Source organism: Panthera uncia, chromosome B4, assembly GCF_023721935.1.
Source record: "Panthera uncia isolate 11264 chromosome B4, Puncia_PCG_1.0, whole genome shotgun sequence".
NCBI lineage: Eukaryota > Metazoa > Chordata > Mammalia > Carnivora > Felidae > Panthera > Panthera uncia.
In genome coordinates, this window is record NC_064809.1 from 116,485,034 (window position 1) to 116,494,715 (window position 9,682).

The 9,682-nt window shown below is 38.8% G+C and overlaps 1 non-coding gene and 1 pseudogene across 1 annotated transcript; both read left to right on the top strand.

Annotated features, from left to right (window-relative positions):
• Positions 1-2,107: 2,107 nt before the first annotated feature.
• LOC125919901 (40S ribosomal protein S21-like) lies at positions 2,108-2,380 on the top strand (annotated as a pseudogene).
• A 5,877-nt stretch (positions 2,381-8,257) lies between these two features.
• LOC125920550 (small nucleolar RNA SNORA18) lies at positions 8,258-8,388 on the top strand. The gene has a single exon (XR_007457129.1). It is a non-coding gene; the product is annotated as a small nucleolar RNA SNORA18 (small nucleolar RNA).
• Positions 8,389-9,682: the final 1,294 nt, after the last annotated feature.

Consider the following 9,682-nt stretch of genomic DNA (forward strand, 5'->3'; position numbering starts at 1 on the left):
ATTATACTTATTAATGAATGGAATAAATTTATTATGTTTAAATATAAATGTAAATTTATATTTTACCATATAAAAAACAGGCAGCCGGTTTGGATTCTGCCCAGGTGCCATAGTTTGCAGACCCCTAGCCAAGGCAATTCCAAAGCAAGAGCCCAAGGCAACAGCCATTGTAGTAAAGGACTAGAAGTGCCTCTCATTGAAAAAAGTGGAGGTAATGTCCTACAGAACCCACATTCAGTTCTACCCTAGTGAAACAGAGATGCAGGCCTCAAAAGGCAGATGGGTCTAAGCAGGTTTTGAATATGCTGAAGGATACATCAAATAATTGTCTGGGCATGTCACCTTTGTAAATTTCTAAATTTTACAAAAGCTATTCTCTGAGACAGGATGCATTATGCATAGATAAATTTTCCCCAAGATGCAGTAAACACAGGGCATGGTGCCATAGTTAATCCATAATTAATCTCTTGAGGAACATTTTCCTGAGTTTCTATTTATCGGTCATGGTCTCCAAGCAACTGGCACAGACTGACTATATCCTGGTGAGGCTAAGACTAGGATGGTCTCTTTACACATGTGTGTTTCCACTATCTCCATCCTTCCTTCAAATACTACTGAATGGCTGGTCAGGAACCCATCAAGCTTGGGGTTAAGGGAAGATCATTTTGCTTGTAATAACTACTTAAGAGGTAAGAGATTTGACAATGTTTTAAATTTTTGACAATTACATTTATGCGACCCACTCATATTTCAGACTTCTTAAAAAGTGGGACTTTTGAAAGACTTTAGGTTGAATTAATTCAGTTTTAGTATCCTGAGAGAGTACATCAGTCATTATGAACTAGGTTATTACACAGAAACAAACAATTCCAAAACACAATTTTGATAACAATGACAATTCATTTTTCAGTCCACACTACATGTCTATTATAAGTCAGCAAGGGGATTCTGCTTATAATAAACCAGAGACCTCATCTGTTGCATGTTCCTTCTCAACCCAATACTTCCACACGTGCCAGGGAAGAAGTAGAGAGCTAAGCAAAGTGCACACTGGCTCATAAATTTTCCACCAGGAGGTAACACATCATTTCAACTCACGTTTCACTGGTCAGTGTGAGTCATATGACAAGGCCTAATTTCAAAGGCAGTAGTGAAGTAAAATCCAATCACAGGCCATTAAAGAGCAAATACTTAGTTTGCAGTGCTGATAACTCTCACAGTGAACAATATCCATTCCAGTGGGAAATGCCAAAGCTGCCAATGGTAAAGAACTTGATTCTACCCAGAGTCTGAGTGAGACCTCTCTGAAACTGAACGGAATGACAAGTTAGTAAGAGCTCTAATTTCTTTGTGCTTAAATTTATATAAAGGAAAGAAAATTTAGTTATTAGACTTTTGATCTGGGGGCTGTTTTTATATTGCTGATATTATATTATTTGGAAATTTTATGTTGTCATCTGTGCTCATTTCTGATATTCTCTAACATAGGTGGGCATAAATTGAAATAAGAAATAGAATGGGGACTCATTTTCAGGCAAGAATGCAGAGCAGCTCTGCTGATCTTTTAATTTGTGCTCCTCTTCTGTCCCATTTCAGAGCCTTCTCACAGCAAAAGAAAATCCACATGATTCTCAGGGAAGTTGTGGCTGGAATTAGAAGTCTGCTCTTAAGAAGGAAGAAGCAAGACCATCTGGAGAAACTGACCATCTCCTCTACCAAGGAAATTTGCCACACTGCCCGTGGAAAACCCTAAGAATTAATAAAAGGTCAAAAAGCTGAGGACTATCAAGGAAAGGTATTACTCCCTGGGGTGAGTTGTCCTAAAGTTGAGTCTTGGAGGGATGATATTGGAAAACCTGATTGTTGCCATGGATCCAGGCTGCAATTCCCAGTTGAGCTTTACCAATGATAAAGCTGATTTTTTTTTTATCTCCATCAAACTAGTGCACTTAGTTCTCAAATGGCTTGAAAGTTGGAAGAGTAAAAGATGTGATTAAAACCAGAACAGATACTTAGAAAACCTTAAACCAGAACACTTCTTTCAAATATGTCTTACTTTTCTTTCTGCACCCGCTCTCGTGGCAGTGGCAGCAGGTGCACTCTTGACATGCAGACCTATGCACACAAGCTCATGGACCTGTACCGGCCACGGAAATGCTCCACCAGCAACCACCATCATCACTGCCAAACACCACATGTCCATCCAGATGAATGTAGTCACAGGGTTACAGGCAGGTTCAACCATCAGTTTAAAACCTACACTACATGTGGGGCCATTAGTAGGATGGGTGAGTCCGATGACTCTATCCTCTGACTGGCCAAGGTTGATGGCATTGTTTCCTGGAGAAGATCACGGATGTGGAATATTTGTCATAAATAAATGGCAACACCCCATAATATATGTATATATAACCTTACAATCTGAAAATTTAAAACAGATAAAAGTGGAATTATTTTAGTGAAAGAGGAGAAAATGAAGCTATGAAGCCCATCTACTCAGGTGCCCCTCACTTTCTGTGGGGCCTCTGAATGCTCCTCAGAGCACAGCTTGAAAACCTCTGCCTTAAAAAAAGAAAGAAAAGACAAGATGAAAAGAAAAGAAAAAAGAGAAGAAAAGAAAAGAAAAGAAGAGAAAAGAAAATCACTGCCTTAAAAAATTAGAATCACCAGCCACTTGATACAGAGGATGAACTGGCCATTTTTAATTATGCTGTGACCACCAGAGGAGTGTAATCTCTACATTACTCCATAAAAAACATTCTGATCTCTCCTTTCAAAGTATCCACAAAAATGAGGACTCTCCTTATCCTCACTGACCATACTGGGTACACTCTCCTGAAGTTTAGTATATAAAAAAATCGACTAGGATTCCTGTCTTCAATACAGATTCCTGGGCCCCACTCACAGAGATATCATTCCCTGTTTCTAGGGAGGCTCTTAAGAAACTACTTTCAACAACATCCAAGTACATCTGGGTCAGGTGTCCTGAGGACTACACTTTAAGAAACACAGACTCAAGATGGAAAATGATTGGAAAACATATTAAAAGCATCCATCGCCCTTCAAAGAAGGGCCTTCAATGACAAATGAAGACATTTGAACTTTATTCAATTAATTTCAGGCAGCTATTGAAGTTATTTGAGCAGCAGAGGGACATGATAAAAGATGAACTTTAAGAAAGTTAGTATGGAAGGGGCGCCTGGGTGGCTCAGTCAGTTAAGCATTCGACTTCGGCTCAGGTCATGATCTCACAGTTTGTGAGTTCAAGCCCTGTGTTGGGCTCTGTGCAGACAGCTCAGAGCCTGGATCCTGCTTCAGATTCTGTGTCTACCTCTCTCTCTGCCCCTCCCCCATTTGTGCTCTCTCAAAAATAAATAAATGTAAAAAAAAGAAAAAAAAGAGAACGTATGAAAGCAGGATGTGAAATCAGCAGAAATGGGAAAAATATGTTAAAAGGTTATTTATTGTAAGGGTCTAAGAAAGGCATAAGGAGTTTCTGGATGTGAACAATTACAGTGAGAATTAAGACAAGGGAACAGATAATAGTCCAAGTTATGGACTGAATGTGTCTGCCTGCAAATTCAGACATTGAAGCCTACCCCCTGATGGTATTGGGAGAGGAAGTAATAAGGGTTAGATGAGATTATGAGGATAGGGCCCTCGTGATGGGATTAGTGCCTCTATAAGAAGAGACACCAGGGGGCGCCTGGGTGGCTCAGTCAATTAAGAGGTTAAGCATTGGACTTGGGCTCAGATCATGATCTCGTGGTGGTTCATGAGTTCAAGCCCCTTGTCTGGCTCTGTGCTGACCACTTGGAGCCTGGAGACTGCTTCAGATTCTGTGTCTACCTCTCTCTCTACCTCTCCCCCACTTGCGCTGTCTCTCTCTTTCTCTCAAAAATAAACAAACATAAAAAAAGAGAGAGAGAGAGACACCAGAAAGCTTGCTCTCTCTTTCTTTCTGCCATGTAAGGATATAGGGAGAAGGTGGCCATCTGCAAGCCAGGAAGAGAGCCTTCATCAGGACCTGACCATCCATGCTGGCATCTTGATCTTTGACTTTCCAGCCTCCAGAAACATTAGAAATGAATTTCTGTTGTTTAAGCCATCCAATCTATGGTATTTTGGTATGGAAGCCTGAGCTGACTGACAGTCTACAAAGAATCAATGTGACTTGGCAGGTACAAATTGGAAATCAAGAGAAAAATGGATTCAAATATGAGACTAGGTTTCCCAACTAACTGGAAAGCAAGACGGTTGTTCCTTTAACCAAAGGGAAAGATTGAGCTTCCCTTTGGGGAAGCGATGGGCCTGTGCTGGTCATTGTGCTTGCCCTGATGAGGGGCTTGCAAAAGGGGTAAAAGGCAGCCCTTGGGGACCACATAACCCCTCCAATCATAACTGGTTAAACTTGTGTTAATATCTGATCCAGACGCAGCCAACCTATAGTGTCATCAGGGACCTATGAGCAGCCCTGCCTCTAAAACCTGAGCACAGCCAATCAAATACTTATCTTGGGAATCTGGAGAGAAATACACACGCAAGGAAATAAGGCTGTTAAATGTAGGTGACCCTGAAAGGATGCCAAGAACTGTCATCAACTTGAGAAGAACCACAAAGCATAAGTAAAATGAAGAAGCGAAAGCTGTGAGACGGAGAGAAAACTTATGCCAGCAGTTACAACAGAAGGAAGCAAAACACACAGAAAGTGAGTCCTGTGAAGACTGAATCACTAGAGTAGAAATCTCCCAACAGCTACAGCTGAGGCCCTTCACAGGGTGTTTGGGATTCCTTTCTTGTTCAGCACATAGTAAGCACTCAAGAAACAGGTGCTTTGAAAATTTAAAACAAAAGCCATTCAAGTCTTGTTCCATCCTCCTGTCCCTGCTCTTCTTGAAGCCTTGATATTTGTTTTCACCAGGTTCTCACGTGCATTCTCCTCACAACATACCCCTCATTGCTTGGCAACTTGAATGGAAATTTGTTCACACCATGACAGGAGTGTGGCTGAAGCAGAAATATACTGGATTTAGGGTCTTTCAAGAAAATTGAGGGGTAGGGGATAAAACTGAAATACAGAACTGAATGAAGCTCAGGACAGAGGGCAAAGCAAATGTGGATTTGAAGGTGATGCCTCTGAAAGCATTACATTAAGACTAGATAGCTTGACAAAGCAGATCACATAAAGAAGAGAGACAAGAAAAGTCCTGAGGAAATCCCTCACTTAGACAAGAAAAGTCAGAGGAGTCAAAAGAGACAGAATCCATACTTTCAGAGGTCTCCGCCTGTTTTGCATCAGGCAAAATATGATCATCTGCATTGACCATTTGAACAGGGCTGCTTTTATCCTGCTTTTAAAGCCATGTTTAGTGAGAGACCTCTTTCCCTTGGCTTCATGTTTTCATGTAGAGGCACTATAGCAAGAGTTAGCAGTGCTGGCTTCTTGCTCACCCCCTTACACCTTCCCAAGAGAGGAGGAATGACTTACCTAAATTGATGAACAGGTAACAGGCACAGCTATAAAGTAGACTTAGTGAGGCACCCTGAGTAAATTCGATTGGGAATGACATATTAGCAAACCCGTTGGGCTCTCAGAAGTAGCCACGTTCTCTAGTCTCCATTCTTCAGTAATCACCCTAATGAGATCTCTGTCTTTTGGACCCAGGTGCCAATCTCTCTATTGGTTCTGAAATTTGGACAGGGCAAGGAAATATTTTACTTTAATTTTCACCCTGTTGCAGACTCGTTACTCAGGAAGCAGACTCTGAGACAAAAGTTAGCATGCAGGAAGTTGGTTGGGGAGTGCTCTCAGAATCAACACCTGTAGAGTAAGGGAAAGAAACAGGCTTCCAGGACAAGTTAGATTGCAATGCTTCATAGGGCTGCCAAATTTAGTAAATAAACACACAGGATGCCTAGTTAGAATTTCAGGTAAACAGCAAAAAGAATTTTAGTAGCAATATGTCCCATGCAGTATTTAGGACATACTGGTTCTAAAAAAGTGTTGTTTATCTAAAATTCAAAGTTAACTGGGCATCTGTATTTATTTTATCTGGCAACCCTAAAGCCTCAGCCACCCAACAGGGAGCTCGGAAGCTGTGAAAGCCCTTTCACCGTGATCTGAGTCGGACAAGAAAGCTGGGATTTTACAGCCCCACACAGGCCAGTCATTGGATGCAGCTGCTCCTGGGAAGGAAGTAGAAGCTTGAGCAAGGTGGTTCTTTTCAGCCACGAGCAATTCCTGAAAGGGTCGGAAGCTGAAGAGTGTCAGCCCACCATCATCCCAGCATCTGGGGGGATAAATCCTTCAGTCCTGAGAGCGGACCTGGATGGTACAATACAGCTAACATGATTCTCTCCTCCCCAAAACCCTCTAACAATGATACATTATTTATTTAGTCCCTCCTCTGTTGGCAGTAGTGTGCTAGGGCCCTGGAGGCACTTTTCATCAAATGAAAAGAAAGAGAAGCCAATCTAAATATTTGGTGAATGAGTTCTCAATTCTTGATGTTGAGATTCTCATACTTTTCCTTGGTCTTTTGAGATGGATAGGCCCTGTCACAGTTTTTCTTTCAAAGATAGTTTTTTGAAGATACATATTCTATACCCACCCCAAACAGAAAATTTATAATAAGCTAGGAAAAAAACATACTTCCTTAATTTGAAAAGGGGTTTCCACCAAAAACCTAAAACAATTCTTATTCTTTTTTTTCACCTCTATTTTTTCATTTAACCCTTTATTATGGAAATTCAAACATATACAGACAGAAAGAATAGATTAATGAGCTCAGTGTGTCTATCACTCATCTTCAACAATTACCAACATTTTGCCAATTTCCAAGTATCATTCTGAAAAGTAAAATAACTGTAAACTATTCTGTAGAGTAAAATACCACGTGTCCATAAAAGTCAGGAACAAGATATAATGAAACCTACTTTTACAGTCAATACTTTTGCCCTAAAGTTACTGGTCAATACAAAAAGATCAGGAAAAATAAATAAATATGAATTATTTATACATAATTAATAAATAGATATATACCCAGAAAATCCAAGGCAATCACATATTTCTAGACTAATTAAATTTTCAGAAAGGTAGAAATAAGATTAACCTATAAAAATCTATAGCCTTTCTATAATTAGCAACAACTAATTTAAAAATGTAATAGAGAAGAGAGTTATAATTCATTTCCAATGAAACCTTGAATTACCTAAAAAAAAACCTTAAAAGTATGAAATTTACTAAAGACAACCATATAATTTTAATGAAAGCCATAAAAGATATTCCTAGATAAAAAAAATTCAATATTATACAGATATTAAAGCTCCCTAAGTTAAATAATACATGTGATACGATGTTAATCAAAATTCCAACAAGGTATTTTATAGAATTGGCAAGCTAATTCTGAAGTTCATCTATGAGATGTACCAAAAAAAAATCAAGATTCTTTAGAAAAAGAACAAGAAAAAGGACTTATGTTACCAGATATCAAAATGTACCATAAAGTCACAATATTCGAAATAATGTGGTACTGTGCAAAATAGGCAAATAGATCAATAGAACAGAATTAAAAGCCCAGAAGAAGTCATACATATATATGATCTTAGTATATGATAAATGAGGCATTTAAAACCAGTCAGGAAATGACTGTTTAATAAATAGTGTTAGGAGAAGTTATCTATTTGGAAAAAATTAAAATTAAATGCTTTCCTCATAGTATGCTTTAAAATAAATTCCAGTTGTTTTTAAAATGTAAATTTTTTGAAAGGATAAAAAATGGGTAAATATATTATAATCTTGGGGGAAGAAAGCTATCTTGATAAAACATAAAACCCAGATACATTATGGTATGACAGAGGACATATAAAGAAGGTCACTTAACTATTGAGAAGAAACTGATGGTTACCAGAGGGGAGGTGGTGGAGGGATGGGTGAATGGGTGATGGAGATTAAGAGCATACTTATCATGATGAGCACTGGGTGATGTATGGAATTATTGAGTCACTATATTCTACACCTAAAACTAATGTAACACTATATGTTAACCATGCTGGAATTTAAATAAAATGTCAGAAAGGAAGTAAATTATGTAGACAATATTTGCAACTGATATGACAAAATTTTATACCTCATTTTTTACGATGCATACATATACATCTCATTTTATCTTAATTATCTAAACATAGATTAATATTTTATATAAACATATATTTATATAAAGAACCTATCAGTCAATAAGAAACAACCCAGTAGATAGTTGAGGTCGATCCCCATGGGTTAGACCTATAGACTCACATTGTTGAAAATGCCTCATAGAGTAACTATGTGGTTTTGCTTTACTCACAGACCCATTTGTTACATCTGTAGGAAAGAACTACAAGACAGAGTTGCTAAATGTATGAAAGACCAAATGATTAAATACTTTGACCTTAGCTATTGGCATATCCCACAGTCTATTCTTGGGTGTGATAGCTGGGGAAGGAATATGATTTGAACTCATTTATGTTTGCCAGGTGTCTGAAATAGAGAACTAGGCAGATCCATGTACTCTAAACATGGCCCTAAAGAAAATCACTTGAAGAAATTAGCTCTCAAAGATGCTAGGTGGGAAAATGTTTGAAGTATGTCATCAGTAATGTCCGTATTCAAGTGGAGATAAAGAATTGTGGACTGAATGCAGGACAACCATGAATTAAGCATAGGTTCTTTTTTTTTAATGTTTATTTATTTATTTTGACAGAGAGACAGAGAACACTATGAATCGGGGAGGATCAGAGACAGAGAGAGAAAGAGAGAGAGAGAATCCCAAGCAGATTCCATGCTATCAGCACAGAGCCCAATGTGGGGCTGGATCTCATGAACCGTGAGATCACGATCTGAGCCAAAATCAAGGGTCAGAGCTTAACCAACTGGGTGGAGCTTAACCACCCAGATGGCCCAACCATAGTTTCTTTTCAAAAGACCTATCTGGAAGATAAACCCTGACTCAAGCTTTAGAGGAACTACCAAGAACTTCATGGGCAGTGGAAGGAATCACAACATGTAAAATTCCTTAAACAAAAAATGTATTGATTTTAGATAATTTTGTCTAATGTTACACATAATTTTGAAAAACGGTTTACACTGTAGAAAAAGGAAAAACAGTAGAAATCTTCCATCCAGTTAAAAATAACCCAACTGCAGGGCATGTGGGTGGCTCAGGTGGTTAGTGACCAACTTTGGCTCAGGGTCATGGTTCATGAGTTCAAACCCCACCTTGGGATCTGTGCTGACAGCTCAGAGCCTGGAGCCTGCTTCAGATTCTGTGTCTCCCTTTCTCTCTCTGTCTCTCTTCCACTTACACTCTGTCTCTGTCTCTCTTAAAAAATAAACATTAAAAACAATTTTTAAAAAATAACCCAACTGCTTCAGCAAATGGTGTTGGGAAAACTGGACAACAATGTGCAGAATGAACCTGGACCACTTTCTTACACCATACACAAAAATAAACTCAAAATGGATGAAAGACCTAAACATAAGACAGGAAGCCATCAAAATCCTAGAGGAGAAAACAGGCAACAACCTCTTTGCCCCCGGCCACAGCAATTTCTTACTTGGCATGTCTCCAGAGGCAAGGGAAACAAGCAAAAATGAACTATTGGGACTTCATCAAGATAAAAAGTTTCTGAACAGCAAAGGAAA